The sequence below is a fragment of the Pinus tabuliformis genome, chromosome 6, assembly GCF_031772625.1.
Source record: "Pinus tabuliformis cultivar Carrire ecotype Pingquan chromosome 6, CPIR1, whole genome shotgun sequence".
Classification (NCBI taxonomy): Eukaryota; Viridiplantae; Streptophyta; class Pinopsida; order Pinales; family Pinaceae; genus Pinus; species Pinus tabuliformis.
The window spans coordinates 1,752,521,206-1,752,532,635 of record NC_142292.1 but is presented as its reverse complement, the minus strand read 5'-3'; the positions used below and the strand labels follow the sequence as shown (position 1 = coordinate 1,752,532,635).

Here is an 11,430-nt window from a genome sequence, read left to right as displayed (position 1 = left end):
TTTAATGATGTAATCTTTCATTGTTAAAAATAGAGTGTACGAGAGTGATCTCTCTGTTGCTGGTGAGTGTAGTCTCCAGGTGCAGGACACACCAGAGAGCTATATCTCTTTATTTTCAATTATGTTCACATTTTATCTATCAGATGTACTCAAATAAGATGTACTATTTGTTTTTATTAATATAAGTTCAGAAGCATTTTCTTCCTCTCGAAAAAAAACTCAACCATGCTTAACTTCACCATGTTAACGAATATGAAATCTGTGTCCCTGCGTTGCCAAAACTTTGTGTTGATATAGAATCAAAAAATTGCAAGTAATGTAATCAAACATTCCAGTGGACCACCGTCTTGGAAAACCAAATCAGTTTGGAGCTTCTAGTTTAATGTTTGCTTGCTATATATATAAAGGGTTCTTACAATGGCTTACAAATACATTAAAAATAGCACTGCTTTGAAAAATAACAATAATTTAGTTATTTAAGCATTCAGTTTCCAATATAAGCGAAACTATTTACACGTAGAGACAATTCTGAAATCAGTGTAAGATGTTTACTGGAGAGATTGCGAATCTACACAAATATCTCTTTATTTGAGCCATCAGTGCATTGCGCTGTTGGAGGGGACTTGGGCATCCCTTATACTGGAGAACCCAAAGTGAGCAGAAAGCCATAGCTGCACTGAAGCTTGGATCTTAAAGAAGCTACAGAATTCTGCATGATTGATAAGTGATCCTGACCCATATTGTTAGGCAATGGAATTGAATGATGGAAGCTGCCTGCCTCTAAATGTGGGGCCTGCAACCATAATCCTGAGTTTGGCCAATTTTCTGTGAGGTCGAGAATAATTGTGGGAAATAAGCTTGAGGTCCATATTCTGGCAATACAGGGTATAAATTGGTTGCCTTCAACCAAATTTTCTCTATTCTTCCCCTCACCAATGAGCTGGTTGGATGCCCAAACGTGCATAGCAGCCATAGCCAAAGGACTCAGAGAATGAGCGTGTTCGCCTTCGTAAGTTGTCATTACAATTGTGGGATCTTGCGCGCATCTCTGAACCTGTTCAAAATTCTCAATGATTTAACATATTAATGTTCAAAATTCTCAATGATTTAACATATTAATGTCAATAGGTGGCCTCGAATGTATTTCATGGTCAACCAGACTTTTAAGAGAAGATTACAAAGAACGAGGTGGTGTTGAGATTTTCTGTTTTGGAGCAAAATAGGAAAAATCTCAGCTGATGACAACAATATAAATTCAGTTCCTAGATTAGCTCCAGGTTGTTGGGAGGGAGTTAATGCCTCCTATATTTGATGTGAGTGAGTTAATGAGGCTGTTAGATTCTCTATGCTATATAACAGGCAACCATTCGGATGGTTTGCTGAGAGTGTGAGAGTTTTGTGAGGATTTCATGATGTAATCTCCTGTTTTGATTAATAAATTCCTGATGCCTATGTTTGGTGGACGTAGCCCAGATTGGTTGGGTGAACCACGTTAAATACTGTGTCATATGTGCTTGATATTCTGCTGTGTGTATTATTTGATTTAGCTGTGCATCTGGGACCAACAATTGGTATCAGAGCTCAAGGTGGAGCGCTGGTTGTGCTGGAGCGCTGAGGGAGTTTGATTGTTGTTCGAGTGGAGCAGAGGTTGCTGTGCGGTGATACCTGAAATACCTGGTGCGTTCGAGTGGAGCAGAGGTTGCTGTGCGCGCTGATACCTGGTGCGTTTACTGTGCGGTGCGCCTGAATGGTATGTCTTAATGCGTGGAGCCTGATTTCTAAAATATTGCTGGTGCATATTTGTAAATTGCGTGGCGATGAATTCCATTGAAGACACCTGCGTGGATATGGTAGTACATTGAAATCTGCGTGGCTATGTTTTGAATAGCGTTGATATATATATATATATATATATATATGCAACAACATGGTTATGTTTTTTGTTTTTAAAACAACATGAATATCCAATGAAAAATGGCATAGTTATATTTTAATGTTGCCGTGGATAGCTGCATTCAAAAGCTTTGGTATATACATTTAAAAACGGCGTCGATTTCTGTATTTAAACAATGCGTGTTAATTGGTGCGTGGGTATATAACCTGGATATATAACCTTCGTGGATATATAACCTGCGTGGAGCGCTGTGAACCATGGCACAACACATCAGTTTTTTTTTAATTGGCACTGCCTGGTACGCTGGTAAACTGCGTTGACAGAGGAATCGGTTGACAGAGCTTGATTCAGGTAATTGAATGCACGTGAACACATATTTGTTTTGCGTGTGGGTTTTTTTTGTTTCGCTGTGAGCGCCGGTTTTCTGAGGAGCTACATAAATTTTATACTAGGTATCAGAATACTGTCTTTGTAAGCCTGAACTTTGCTTACAGATATATGAAACTGACGGTGGCAAGAATCATTTGCAAACTAAATTCTAGTTGGGTTCATAACGACGGCTTTATATATATATTTGCTGGTTGTTTTATATATATTTGCTGGTTGTTTAAACAGTTAAATAAAGGCAAATAGAATAAAGACAGTTCTAATATAAGTGCACAGGGCAGTTTGTTTTTTTTTATTTTAAAAAAGGCACAGGTACAAAGCCATAGGCAGTTTTTCTTTGTTGTGTAAAAACAAAGGCATAGGCAATTTTGTTTTTCTAATTGCTGGTATTTCAAATTGAAATTGGAGATTCTTTGACGAGATGGCCAAAACACAGAGTGCCCGTTTTGAAATTGAGAAATTTAATGGCAAGAATAATTTTGAGATCTGGAAGGTAAAGATGCACGATCTGCTGGTTCAACAAGGTGTGGCGAAAGCATTGTTGGGGAAAAATAAAAGGCCTCCTTCCATGACGGAGGATGAATGGGATGAGATGGACGATAGAGCTCTGAGTGCAATTCGGTTATGTCTGGCAGACGATGTACTGTTCAAAATTGTGTCAGGGAAAACCGCCGCAGGCTTGTGGTCGAAGCTTGAGAAGCTCTATATGACAAAATCTTTGACAAATCGGATTCTCCTGAAACGGCAGCTTTACGGTTTGCGGATGAAAGAAGGTACCTCAATTGCTGATCACCTGAATGTTTTTAATACCTTACTGGTGCAATTAGACAGTCTAGATGTGAAATTTGATTCAGAGGATAAGTCAATAACTCTATTATGTTCATTGCCTAAATCCTAGGATCACTTTGTTACTTCCATAAGCTTTAAGACATCAGAAATCCTTGAGTTTGACGATGTTGTTGGAGCCTTGTTGGCTGAGGAGACAAGGAAGAGGTCGAATGAAGACACCTCTACATTAGAGGTAATGATGGCCAGAGGTCGCTCAAGAGAGAGACACTCCGGGGGAAAGCATAGTGACTCTCGCTCAAAGTCCAAAGGAAAGAAGCCAAAGGTGAAGTGCTGGCATTGTGGCAAGGCTGGACATCTGAAAAAGGATTGCTGGAAGCGAAAGCAGGCTGCTAAAGAAGGCTCTTCGACAGAAAAGAAGGAAGCCAACACAACAGATACAGGTTCAGTATCTGGTTCAGGTATGAGTGATGAGGTATTGTCTGTTAATGTTTCAAAACATGATCAACATTGGTTGTCAGATTCTGGGGCATCTAACCACATGTGTATACATAGAGATTGGTTTAAAACATATAGATCAGTTGATGATGGAGTCGTGTACATGGGTAATGATGTCACGTGCAGTATTGTTGGAATAGGAAGTGTACAACTACAAATGTTTGATGGGACAACAAAAATATTAACTGATGTGAGGCATGTACCAGATTTAAGGAAAATTTTGATTTCATTAGGAGCACTTGATTCAAATGGATATAAAACTGTAATTCAAGGTGGAGTAATGAAAATTTACAAAGGCATCTTAGTAGTTATGAAAGATAAGAAAGTAGGAAATCTATTTCAGTTAGAAGGTAGAACTGGGTCAGATCATGTGTCTATGTCTGAACATGACAATAGTTCCATTCACTTATGGCATCAAAGATTGGGGCATATGAGTGAAAGAGGATTGAAAATTTTGGCTGACCGAAAGTTACTTCCTAATCTAAGATCTGGAAAATTGGATTTCTGTAAACATTGTCTGTTTGGTAAACAAAGTAAACAAAAGTTTAAAACAGGCAAACATACTAGTAAAGGCATACTTGATAATATCCATTCAGATGTTTGGGGTCCAGCCCCTACAGCGTCATATGGTGGCTCGTCATATTTTGTATCATTCATTGATGACTTTTCTAGGAAGGTATGGGTCTACATGTTGAAAAAGAAGTCTGATGTTTTTACAGTTTTCAAGCAGTTTAGAGCATTGGTAGAAAACAGCACTGGTAGAACAATAAAGTGTTTAAGAACTGACAATGGTGGTGAGTTTACTTCCAAGGAGTTTGATAGCTATTGCAAGGATGCAGGGATCGAGAGACATAAGACCACGGTTTATACTCCTAAGCAGAATGGAGTTGCTGAACGCATGAACAGGACTCTTCTAGAGAGAGCAAGGTGTATGTTGAGTAACGCCGGGTTGCAAAAGGAGTTGTGGACGGAAGCAGTGGTAACAGCTTGCTATGTGATAAACCGATCTCCATCAACGGCAATAAGCTGCAAGATTCCGCAAGAGGTATGGAAAGGACACCCTTGTGACTATTCTAAACTCAGAGTGTTTGGTTGTAATGCATATGATCTAGTGCCTAAACATCAGCGAACTAAATTAGATCCGAAATCGAAAAAGTATGTCTTTGTTGGGTATAGTGATGGAACAAAGGGATATAGATTGTGGGATCCTACTACCCGCAAAATCATCATCAACAGAGATGTAAAGTTTGATGAATCCTCTCTTGTACAGTTAGATGTAAATAGTAGATTGAAACAGGATGATGTATCTGATTTCCAGCATATTCAGTTTGACAGCATTTCTAATGATAGTCATAACGACCATAGTTCAGATTCTAGTCATGAACAGGTTTCAGAATCAGATTATGAACAGGGTTCAGATGGAGGTCATGAACAGGTCTCAGATGGCGATCATGAAGAAGTTCCTACAGATGATAGACAGCCAATTGTGGAAGCACCAGAAACATTCTTAAGGAGGTCTACAAGGATCAAACACCCTCCGAGAAGGTATGATGATCATGTTACTTCAGTTGCTTTGATCGCTAATGATGGTGAACCTTTGTGTTATCAGGAAGCTGTAGAAGGTTCAAATAGTGACAAATGGAAAGCAGCCATGAAGGAAGAAATGATGGCCTTAGGTAAGAATGGCACGTGGGATCTGGTTGAACTTCCCAAAGGCAGGAAAACTGTGGGATGCAAGTGGGTGTTCAAGGTGAAACAGGGTGTGAATGATACGGAAGACAGGTACAAAGCGAGACTGGTTGCAAAAGGGTTTTCTCAGAAAGCTGGCATAGACTTTCATGAAATATTTTCACCAGTGGTTAAAATTGTTTCAATTAGAATTGTGTTAGCATTAGTGGCTTTGTTTGATTTAGTGTTGCAGCAATTAGATGTTAAGACTGCATTTCTACATGGAGATTTAGATGAGGAAATATATATGGAACAACCGGAAGGGTTTGTTCAGCATCACAATGAGAAATTTGTCTGCAGGCTCAAGAAGTCATTATATGGCCTGAAGCGGTCGCCTCGGCAGTGGTATAAGAAGTTTGATTCTTTCATGTTGAGTCAGAAATATGTAAGAAGTGAATATGATCATTGTGTTTACTTTAAGCAGTTAAATAATGGCATGTTCATTATCTTAGTGTTGTATGTTGATGATATGCTTTTAGCAAGCAAAAGCATTGAAGAAATCAACAAGTTGAAGACTCAGATGGCAAGGACGTTTGATATGAAAGATCTAGGAGCTGCAAGATAGATTTTGGGCATGGAGATTTTCAGAGACAGGAGCAATGGTAAGCTATGGCTATCACAACAAAAGTATATTGAGAAAATACTTTTGAGGTTTGGTATGGATAATATGAAGCCTGTTTCAGTCCCTTTAGCTTCCCATTTTAAGCTTTCTTCGAGTTTATGTCCTAATACAGATGAAGAAAAGGATTATATGTCTCGAATTCCATATGCCAATGTAGTAGGGTGTTTAATGTATGTGATGGTTTGTACTCGACCAGATATTTCACATGCAGTTGGGGTTGTCAGCAGGTACATGGCAAATCCAGGTAAAGAACACTGGTCAGCCGTGAAATGGGTGCTTCGGTATTTGAGAGGCACAAGTAGTTATTGTATAACTTACAATAAGAGTAGTGAATCTGTTTGCGGATATGTTGATTCTGATTTTGTAGGTGATTTGGATAAGAGAAGGTCAACTTCAGGGTATGTCTTTACTCTTGCAGGTGGAGCTATTAGTTGGATGTCAAAGCTACAAAACATTGTTTCTTTATCCACTACTGAAGCAGAGTACATTGTTGCTTCGCATGCTTGCAAAGAGGCGGTTTGGTTGAAAGGTTTGCTTGGTGAGTTTGGTAGGTTACAGGACAACATCAGGTTACTTTGTGACAGTCAAAGCGCAATACATTTGGCTAAGAATCTGGCCTATCATAGTAAATCAAAGCATATTCCAATCAAATATCATTTTGTAAGACAGGTTATCACTGAAAGGGGAGTTTCTCTTGAAAAGGTGCATACAAAGGAAAACTGTGCAGACATGTTCACAAAACCAGTTTTGTTAGAGAAGCTACGTTGGTGTTTGGCTTCTCTTGGCTTGCAGAAAAGATAAAATAATAATAACAGGGCATCAGGCTAATTGTTGTCAAGGTGCAGATTGTTGAGATTTTCTGTTTTGGAGAAAAATAGGAAAAATCTCAGCTGACGACAACAATAGAAATTCAGTTCCTAGATTAGCTCCAGGTTGTTGGGAGGGAGTTAATGCCTCCTATATTTGATGTGAGTGAGTTAATGAGGCTGTTAGATTCTCTATGCTATATAACAGGCAACCATTCGGATGGTTTGCTGAGAGTGTGAGAGTTTTGTGAGGATTTCATGATGTAATCTCCTGTTTTGATTAATAAATTCCTGATGCTTGTGTTTGGTGGACGTAGCCCAGATTGGTTGGGTGAACCACGTTAAATATTGTGTCATATGTGCTTGATATTCTGCTGTGTGTATTATTTGATTTAGCTGTGCATCTGGGACCAACAGGTGGAACCTGTTTTTTAACTGGGCAACAGGAAGCCGAAGCACATTTGTAATAAGATCTTGGAAGTGGATTGATTTTTGTCATCTTTTGCCCATATTTTCGCCACTGGCAGCCATCATCTCTCTGATCTCAACGGGTGAGGTCATTTTCTTTATACATGGTGGGAAAGCAATAATATATGCAGTGCTCATATTGAGCTTTGCAACTTCATAAACAGGATTCCATGCTTCAAACATAGAAATCATACACTTTAAATCAATCCCTCTGAAATTTCAGAATCATTAAAGGGTAGTGCATTGGAGATGTCTCATTTCTCCCCCATCTATCAGACCGGGCAACAGCAAATAAAACCATTACTTTACTTCCTCTACCATGCGAGACTTTACAATTGGATTAAGGATAGCCCAAGTGCACTGGATGCATTCGATATAGATATTAATTGGAATTTGATAGACATGAGTGTCTTCAAATAAGTGTCTTTGCTCGATTTTGACCTATTTTTTAATTAAATTTCAACTCATTTGATACTAGCGCCACAATTGAAATTCGCTATATGTATTGAAAACAACAACAACATACACTTAATTGTATATTCAGTTAGACTAGTGAGTAGTAGAGTATACATTTGTAAAATTTAGTTGTTATCATCAAAGAGAACTCCATAAGTGCATGTTTCAGTTTTCACTGTACAGCAAAGTGCATGCCTGAGTTATAACATACACTTAATTCTATATTCAGTTAGACTAGTGAGTAGTAGAGTATACATTTGTAAAATTTAGTTGTTATCATCAAAGAGAACTCCATAAGTGCATGTTTGAGTTTTCACTGTATAGCAAAGTGCATGTCTGAGTTATAACTGTATAGCAAATTAATGGCAGTTTTTTAAGTTAGGTTTCTGGATCCACTACTATATTACTTTATGTATAACTATAAAGAATATATTACTTTATGTATAACTATAAAGAATACAATATGTATAACTATAAAGAAGTAATATATTACTTTATGTATAACTATAAAGAATATATTGTATTGAATTGTATTTTTATTATTTCTTTTTAATATATGAATAAAATTCATTATTTTTTTTTTTCTATCAATTTTTTTTTATTTTCCTACAAATTTTGTTAGGTTAAATTGAATTTATACTTGTATGAATATAGATTCTAGCCAACTCATTTAAATTTAGATGTGAATGTCATAGCCAACTCATCTAAATTTAGATGTGAATGCCAAGTTCCTCATGCATATTTACTGTGTTATTGATTTATTAATGCTTTCGAGCTGTATATGTCCATAGTTAGATTTAAGCAAGTACATTATCAAGCTGTGGGTATAAATAGTCCCCTCTCATTAATATGTTAATAACACAATAAATAACAACACATATTTACTATGCTATTGACCCATTAATATTGGGCTCTATATGTTCACCATTAAATTTAAGCAAATACATTATCTAATAGATAAACATATACACTCACTTGCCTTAATGATAATAACACAACCCAATAAATAATAAATAATGGTAAAGTGTTTAGATGGTTTAGGGTTGTTCACATAAATTCTACATAACAAAAATCGATCATTACCGGGGATGGCTCAGATTTTGTTTGCACAGATAGGATTTTCTTGGGCACGACCGTCGAACTCCTGCTCAGAATGTGATGCTTCTTGTTCGGCGGCTTCTTATGACGACAAGGGCTATCATCGGTGGATGAATTGATCCGATTCTAAATCTGTGCCGAATCAAAATAATTTATTGTCCTCTTGCTTGAAGGCAGCTGCTATTCATCCATAAATTTGGCATTCTTGTTGTCCTTTTCCCATCGTCGTTCATGGCAATCCCACTGATCATATTGGGGGACAGCTGCACCCTTGGAGTACCTTGCATACAACACATCAGTGCCTAGATGATCTGGATTGAACATCTACGAAATCAGAAGGTGAACCGTGTTAACAAATTTGGACACCCATGAAACCTAATTATCCGAAAGTCAAGTTCATTTCCCAAAACAGTATAGTGTATCTGGCTTCCACAAAAGCCCTTCCACTGGTCAACCAGAGACCTGATATGCATCTGCAAGTCATTATATTTACTACTCATGTCCTTCAACATAGACTTGAGCTTCAGATTCTCTTCGTTTATGAGATTTATCTTGTCCACAACCATAGTGATCTGCACAAAATAATTTCAAACCATGCAGTTTGCAAGAAACAAACATAAATAAACAAAGAACTGTGAAAAATCCTTGAAAATACCATTTTCTTGTGACCTTCCATCTCCCTTGAAATGTTTACTGCCTGCGAGCGAAATCGGGGGAGAGGTCCTTTATGACATATTTATCAAAGTATGATGTCATGAAATTTGTAATTGGCACGGCGAGTCCCTGGACATGCGAACTCTTGCGACCTATTCCTAGGGGAGGGACACCATTACCTATGCACCCTCCCCTCCACCTCGCCTACAGCCACGTGGACCACAGCTGCTGTCATACGACACATGTCCGACGTGGACTACCACGTGTTGGGCACCGTGTCAAGGTTTCAAAACTCGCTTCCGCACTGTGTCAAGGTTTTTATGTTTAGGTCCAGTTGTTGGGCGAAGCCCTCACCAACGATGGCGCGGGACGGCTCCAATATCTACGTACTTTGCCTGCCATGGTTGAGCTGATGTCCGCCATTGTTTATTGATACACGTCCATGGTTGGAACAAGGTTTCTATTATTCTTGTCGTTTTCCACCTACAATTGTTGGTAATTCTGGACCGCCAGTGGTTTAGGGTTTCCTTGGTGGTGGTTTAATTCGGGCTATTTGTTGTTTGGGGAGGAGCCAATACCAGTTTCAGCCAATTTGAGTTCGAAGGTTGCATTTACAAGTAATTGTAAGTTTTTGTGTTTTTTGTTTGGTTTTTTTGGCTTTTTTGTTGTCCAATTTCTAATTTCCAACTTGTTGCAGGTGTGGCGAGCTCTGGAGAAGCTCTGGCAAAGGTGCAGTGAGCTCTGGACTTGGACATGGCTTTTATCCGGTAGGATTTTAATCCTACCAGCCATTTCTGATGTGTTTTTCAACACAAAACACCTTATTGGAATTTTTGTTAACTTTGCATGGCAGGTTTTGGGTTTTGTAGGTTAGGGGTTTTGTTTTGAGGGTTTAGGGCTTTGCAGGTTAGGGGTTTAGGGTTTTGCAGGTTTCCCATCATGTCTCCTCACTCTTTTTTTGGGCAAAATTCTAAATTTTTTAAGCCTTGAAACAACCCCTAAAAGCTCCTCGACACCTCATCCACTCAAGCCTTCTACTGCTCCTCTTTTCAGCGGCTTACCTCCTCTTCTCGGTTGCCTGTAGCAGCTTCCCTTCCCTCTACTTCAGCCCCTACCTTTCTTCTTCCTACATCGCCTTGCCACTGTCCCTTCCTCCTTCTGCCTGTTGCTACCTTCAACCCTGTCGTAGCCTTGCCTTGGCCTTGCAACAACCTTCATTCCCTCCATGCTGCCTCCATCTCGCCTTAAAGCTGCTCATAGATAGGCTTGTGGATGTGAATGAACTTAATAAGCATGTCGATTAGTGATTTTGAGATTGTGTGGATGTGGATGATTGCTTCAGCTTTCCTTATCATTTGAAAAAATTGATAGATCACAAACAGTTCCGTAGGTATTTGTCCTCTTTAATCTGTCTTTCATCTAGGCAGAGGTCAAATTATTTTCTAGAACAAACCAATCTAGTGGAAGTTGTTTCATATATGATAACAAAGTTGACAAGAGAATATTAGTATGATTGTAAGCAAGAAAAGTCTAGCAATCCTATTATGCATCCTCTAGATTTCGAGATCCCTTTGGTGTTTTTTGATGGGGCCAGTCAAGGCCATCCTCCTCAGTGTGGAGTAAGAATTGTTCTTCACTTAAACTCCTCTCATTTCTTTTATCTCCATTATGCTCCAGGCTTTGGTTCACATATATGATATGAAGGTAGAATTTGCTACTCATATTTTCAGGGGAATCAACACAAAGACAAATAAGTTGTCTAAGGAAGTTTTGTCCCTCTAAGGTAAAGATTTTCTCTCATGAATTCTTGGATGCTCATTTGATTAAGGACATGTCCCTCTTTTTAGGTTTTAAATTCCTTTGTCCCTTTTGGTTTTTTAGTTTTTTGTTGTCAAAGTCATTTTACAAAGTGGTATTTAGGATATACAAGCTAGACCTCTCCTTTTTGGCCTTTTTCTATAATTGGCCATGAATGGACCGGAGATAAGCTGGTGGATGTGAATGAACTTAGTAAGCATGTCGATTAGTGATTT

General features: G+C 38.5%; 1 pseudogene; it reads right to left on the bottom strand.

Moving 5' to 3' along the window:
* Positions 1-568: 568 nt before the first annotated feature.
* Positions 569-9,820, bottom strand: LOC149265938 (WRKY transcription factor 6-like; annotated as a pseudogene).
* Between the last annotated feature and the right edge of the window lie 1,610 nt (positions 9,821-11,430).